The sequence below is a fragment of the Lactuca serriola genome, chromosome 9, assembly GCF_051521515.1.
Source record: "Lactuca serriola cultivar US96UC23 chromosome 9, Lser_US96UC23_V15, whole genome shotgun sequence".
Lineage (NCBI taxonomy): Eukaryota > Viridiplantae > Streptophyta > Magnoliopsida > Asterales > Asteraceae > Lactuca > Lactuca serriola.
Genome location: NC_136416.1, coordinates 30,934,208 through 30,941,111, shown reverse-complemented (window position 1 = coordinate 30,941,111; position 6,904 = coordinate 30,934,208). Strand labels below are relative to the sequence as shown.

Below are 6,904 nucleotides of genomic sequence, written 5' to 3'. Positions count from 1 at the left end.
AATGCGTCATACCCAAAACCTATGAAACCTTAGGATTGATTAAAGGAGAGGGGAGAGTAGAAACCGATTTCTCTATGTTGTAGACAAAGGATTAGTTTTGGCTTAAGGTTAGGACTCATTATATAACTCTCAATAATCCTTAAACCCTAGATTTGAATAATAAAATAATACTATTTTATTCTTATTTAAATACAATTTCCTCATCTGAGTAGAAAGCTTCCAAAATCCTTCATTAATGCTTCTAAAACCGTCCCCTCCCTGAGAGGTTGTTGATTCTCTCTTTTGTTCAACTATTAAACAATTATAGTTCGGTCCTTGTACCTCTAATTATTTCTAATTAACCCATAATTAATTTCTAATTAATTCTAATTAATTATAAATTAATTTTTACTATTTTAAATTAATATATTAATTATATAATATATTAATAAATCATTTATCTCTTTTATAATTAGTCCAAATTATTTCCTAATTATAAGACCTTAAACACTTAATCCAACACCTCCCTCCCCTCCATACACATCATATGGTCGCTTGAAATAGCCCAATAATAAAAATATTTTTTAAGAAATTAACAAATTATTAATTCAATATATTTATCACTTTACATTGTTTTATTGCTTCTAACTGGTCACTCATTTAGTATTAGAATGAGGAAGAGTATCAAATAGACAAATAGTTGATATCCATAATTAATCTTTTCACAATTATGTGTTTTTTTTATTGAATTGCACAAAATGAATGGTTTATTTCAAAATAGACCACTTTTCTGTTAAGGTTGTTTTGATAGTTAAAGTAAAGTATATCGTTTATCGCCGAAGTACGCTGCAAATACAACTATTGCCATTAAGTACATGAACTTCCCTATTCGACCTCGTGATAGATGTTTTAAATCGATACACCATTTACTTTTAATAGATCCGTATAAAAATCGGCTAATTTGATTTTTTTTTTTCATTTTCTGTAACCCACATGATTATTTTTTTTTTAAATGTTATGTGATCTTTTTGTATCACCTCTTTCGTCCTTTTCTTCATTATCCTTCATAAAAATGAATAAAACCGAACAGGGCGGAGCTTCAACATTTTATTTGGGAGGCCGGAAATATAATATGTATAAAAAGCGATGAGCAGGGGGGCCACAGCCAAAATTTTATATTTTTGGGCCTAATATGTATAAAATTAAAGTATAGGGACTAATTGTGATAAAAAAATCAGGAGGAGCCACAACCCCCTAGCCCTAATAAAGATCCGCCCTTGAAACCGAGAAGTGAATACGTATTAACATTGAAAAATTATCAAGCACATGGAGTTGAAAAAAATTATAACTAAAATGTCTTTATACCAATGTTTTAAAAACCGGTTTGAACCGGCCGGTCGAACCGGTTGGACCGAGAACCGGAGGAATGAGCGGTTCAACTATCACCGGTATTATATTAATTTTTGAACCGGATTGAACCGGCCGGTTTTTTGAAAAACCGGTCAAAATAAACCGGTTGAACCGGTTAAACCGAATAAATACACATGAAAAAAACCATTTACATACTAAACTTTGATGATTTTTTTTTAAATCTATTTAGTTTTCTCTAAATAAAAACATATGGTAAATGTTATAAAGTTTTTTGATATGGTTATATTCATCTAATATTATATTTGGTTTCGATATTATATATATATATATATATATATATATATATATATATATATATATATATTCAAGATCAAATAAGAAGAAAATTTTTGATAGGAAGGTAATAAGTTTTTTTTCTACATATTTTTTTCGCGAACAAACAAAATGAATCATTAAATGAAAAAATCTCATCTTGATGGCAGCATTCTTAAAAAAAACAAATAGAAAAAATTAAATACAGTTTAAGAAAAAGTTTATTAAATTTTTTTAAAAAACAATTACATACATATGTCTTAGTATTTTGCAGGAATCCTTTTCACATAGCTCAATAAACAATCTGTCCGTCTCTATTTCCGCTAACCTCTTCAGATGGCCTAATTTACCATGGTATTTTTTCACCTCTTCAAACAAAAGTTAAACTAAAAACTTAAGAAAAAATAATAACAAATATAATTAATTTGTCATACATCTTCATCAGCCTTTATGAGTTTGGCCACAAGAGTTCAACAGAATCTACGGATACATTCCCCCCACTTTTAGAATTGGTGATGACGTGAGTTTCAAATCCTTTTAGCGTCTTTTCTTTGAGAGTGAGGCCAGGAATGTATTTCAGTTTCGGTGCCATGATGACCCAAATTTCTTCGTCCTACATTTTGCACTTAGATTAATCACAACACAAAACACACAAAACACAAAACACACAGAGAGACAGAGACAGAGTAGATGCAAACTTTGAAAACCACAAAACAAGTAGATGTAAAATAACCAATAGCATCACCAATTTTCGGTCAAAATGAAGTCAATAGAAAGTCCGGAATCAACTAATAAATAATGGTAAATCCAACAGATAAACTATCGTAGATCCATGACACTGTATATGGATGGATGAGCCAAAAGTTCATTTCGTTAAAATTGATTGCCAGATGAACTGTATGTTAAATTAATGAAATAGCTTGTAGTGATATGCGTAATATGCGTAACTGGATATGGCACCACAAAACAAGTAGATGTAACATAATTAACAGCTGTGCTAATTAACATAGTTTGGTGTGTGTGAGCGAGAGAGATGAAAAGGGGAATGAAGCTAACCACACAGAATGTCAAAGGAAAATCGAAAAGACCACGTTCGAACCTTAAACTTTGCTGAAATCGAATGGCGGGAATCGTCACGACATTGCGGAGTGACGGAGGCGACGACAATGGCGGACAGCAACACGGAACTGACGGACGGGCGAGGGTGACAGCAGGAGGTTAAGGAGGAAGTCGTGGTTGAAGCTTTGAGCGAAAGAGGCGTGAAAGTGAAAAGGGGATGAAATAAAAGCCCTAGCCAAAAGTTTGGGTGTATATATATATATATATATATATATATATATATATATATATATATATATATATATATATATATATATATATATATATATATATATATATATATATATATATATATATATATTCATGTTCATTTGAGACCATTATAATTTTGTGAGACAACAAAATCTAAAAATAATTTTAAAATGCAAAATAAATGGAAAAATCCAACAATTATTTTTTTAAATATTATTTTTGGAGCTTGAATTAACTAAAAAATATAAAAAAATCCCGTTTTTTTTTTTTAAATACGTGAAATATTCTAATAGAATATTACAGTATACATATTCTAAAAAATAATTTTAAAATTCAAAATAAATGAAAAAGTCTAAAAAAAAAATTTTTAAATATTATTTTCGGAACTTGAATTAACTAAAAAAATAAAAAATAAATAAATAAAATAAATAAAAAATCCCGTTTTTTTTTTGAAAAATACGTGAAATATTCTAATAGATTATTACACTGTACATACTCTAAAAAATAATTTTAAAATGCAAAATAAATGGAAAAATACAAAAATTCTTTTTTTAAATATTATTTTCGGAACTTGAATTAACTAAAACAAAATTTAAAAAAAAAATACAAAAATGCGTCTCACGGTCTCACAAAATTAGGCCGTCTCACATGAACCTAACTGTGTATATATATATATATATATATATATATATATATATATATATATATATATATATATACACACACACACACACTAGCCGTTTACTCGCGCCAAGCGCCGGGTGCGGATATTTTATTCAAAAATTAAATTGTAGAGACGATTAATTCTTTTGCACAAATAGTTTACTACATATAAACAATTATCCGTATAATCAAAATAATAATATATAAATGTACACTCTTGATTACAAACCCGATTATGTCAAACTGTGCAAATGTTAAATAATAATATATAATGTACACTCTTGATTACAAACCCGATTAAATATTTTTTTTTTTTCAGTATAATTATGATTTATGTTGTTTTTTTGTCACAACAGACAGGTAACAGATAAATCGACACTTAGGTAACATATAAATCGACACTTAGGTAGCCAATATATAACTAACAAGAGCTCGATCCACTCCAAATTTCCCATCTTTTTCCACCTTTTCACTTTCTCTCACCTTTGACTTTGACTTTGACTCTGACTCATTAACAACCCCTAAAATCCCCCTTTGTCTCTAACTCCCCAAGAAACAACTACTTTTCGTTTCATCTTATGCCCTCACACAACACTATCCTTATCCCACCTTTTTAACTCATTAAGCAACAGACTTTCATTCTCTTTCACATCATCTTTCATTCTTGGAACAAAAAATTCTGGTTTTGCCCATGCCACCGCCATTCTTGGAACACCCAAGACGTTCACAAACGAAGAAGGAGCATCATGTATTTTTTTTTTCCCATTTGAAGATGAAAAAGTAGACAAGAAAACATCCTTAACATTTCTCATGTGGGTCCCCGTTTGACTTTGACTTTGACTACTCAAGGTCCTACTACCTTTTGAAAGTCCAACCACTACATGATATGTTTTAGGCCTTAAAGATTCCACCTTTTTGTCTTCTAACATTTCGGGAATTGAAGAGAATGAAAACCGACCTTTGATGGAGATGGAGGGTAGGATCTTAGGGGGTGGGTTGAAGTTTTTTTTGGAGGTTGTTGACTGTTTTCAGGCAGTCAACGGCTGCCTCTTCGACCCATCTGACCACTACAGTCCGTGAAGTGCGATTTGGGTCGTATTCGATTCGTTCAACTACACCTACTGATGAAGTGTTGCGTTTTAGGTCAATTGTTCTTTGTGACCGTTTTGCCCCTCCCCCTCTGTGAAAAATTGTGATACGACCCTTTAAATTTCTACCTGCTGACTTGTCTTTACCTGTAACGAATTGCCTAAGTGGCCTTTCAGAGCTCACATTTTAAGCACCTGTATGAATATGATAAAGTCAGTAAAACTGTTTTTGATTGGATAAATCATAGATGAATTTCAGATAACAATATAATCAGTAATGTTCAAATCCTAAGCACCACATCTCTACAATCAAATTAAGAAAGCTGGAAATGACATCTCTCTGGTACTGATTATCCATCTTGAATTGAAAATATGCAGCTTTAAATACCAATTTCTTTTTACTTTATCAGCATATGATTCATTCTTTCAATATATTTGCATTTTTACATGTAAAAATAAGTGTTTATTGAAATGTACATGAACAAAATCAACTCTTTTTATTTAAAAGAGTATACCAAGGTCTAGGAATGCCAAAGAAAGTTTCGCTTCTGATGTCAAAAAGGTTGTTTCTTATTGTAAAATTGAAGTTAGGGTTCAACAAAAAGAGCAACAAGCAAACAAATTCAAAAAGTCACATGTTTCATTAGCAATTCATAAAACATGTGTTTTCGGCATTACTATTACCAAATTAACACTCTAAGAGAACCAATATCCCAGCAAAGTTGAAACCTTAACAACAGAACTTTGCCTTGGGTGACTACCAATACCCTTAAGCATTTTGACCTTATACAGACATGGGTTTTGAGGCTAGAGACACACAGACGATGCTTGAACATGTAATAATTTGAAAGAGCTAGGTTTGACATCAAAACTGGAACAAAGAATATGTATTTGAACATGACAATTTCAACTTTGAATTTGCATTTAAAAATAAAAATAAAATAAAATAAAATAAAAACTTACGACTGATAGAGTGCTTGGATCTCATCTGAAAGCTCCTAATCCTCGAAGTAATCTCAAGCGAGTGGTGCGAGTGTAGAGGATTAAGGAGATAAAGAGAGAGCGTGGTGGCTTCTTGTCACCGAAAAAGTGTTGCGAGAGCACAGTAGGTAGCGACGACGGTGATCAGATACAGATACAGTGAGTGGTGCAAGGTTGGAGAGTGGGTGGTGATTCACTACCGGTGGTGATGATGACGATGAGTTAGGTGGATGAGGTGCGATGTCGGCTTTTCAAAATATGGTTTTTGCTATTTGTTTGAGGGAAAATGCAAGTGTAGAGGACAGAGGAGAAAAATAGTATGTTTACTTTTTTGATTCAATTTATGAAATGTCAATGTTATTGCCATTAATTTGTCAAACGAAAATGTGAATATTTAATGCAATTAATTTGTAAAACGGAAATGTGATAAGAGTATTAAAATGTATGAATAAATTGATTGTATATTATGCAGTAGGTATAGTACCTCTTAAATTTCAAGAAATTGGCAATATCTTTAATAATATAGTAAATATATATATATATATATATATATATATATATATATATATATATATATATACTAGAAGGTCCTCCGCCTGTGCTAAGCACAGCCCAAGACTTTGATTAAAGCATAGGGGTCGTTTATTTTTTTTAAAAAGCTCTGCATCACCACTTTTGTCTGCGCCCGAAGACAACGCGCAGACTTATATCCCCGCAGAGCGTTTGTTTTTTCAAAGTGTTCAGATATAAAAACATCTGCGCGAGGTCTTCACCACACAGACATGGACTACCCACTTCTCAAGTCTGCAAAATTTTGACCTAAAAAAAAAGACTCGTTCTCTTCTTCAGACGCCTTCTCCGTCGCGCCTCCAACACTTCTCCTTCAACTCCCTGCCACACTCCAACACCGACCTGCTATACTCCTTTTCGATCAGCCGCCGCCGCCATCTGTCGGAGTCTTCAGCCTCAACTATGCCTACCGGAGTTGGAATTTCTTCTTCGCTTCTGTCTCGTTCACTTCACTGGTCAAGTTTTTTTTTCACTTCAAACATGAAATTGGTGATTAATTTTGCTGGAAAAATCTCTAATCAAGTTAAATATGTTGTTTGATTTTGCTGAAAAAGTTTGTTCTTGCTTAAGTTTGGTGTTAGATGTTACAAATCCGAAAATAATGTTGAAAACTACCTTTCTTGCTTAAA

General features: G+C 32.0%; 1 long non-coding RNA gene and 1 pseudogene across 1 annotated transcript; both read right to left on the bottom strand.

The window, feature by feature from the left end:
• Window positions 1-1,865: 1,865 nt before the first annotated feature.
• On the bottom strand, window positions 1,866-2,951 carry LOC145073697 (uncharacterized). The gene is made up of 2 exons (XR_013691506.1): window positions 2,762-2,951; window positions 1,866-2,275 (listed from the first exon to the last, which is right to left on the bottom strand). It is a non-coding gene; the product is annotated as an uncharacterized LOC145073697 (long non-coding RNA).
• Window positions 2,952-4,157: 1,206 nt separating this feature from the next.
• On the bottom strand, window positions 4,158-6,653 carry LOC145075498 (large ribosomal subunit protein uL2mz, N-terminal part pseudogene; annotated as a pseudogene).
• Between the last annotated feature and the right edge of the window lie 251 nt (window positions 6,654-6,904).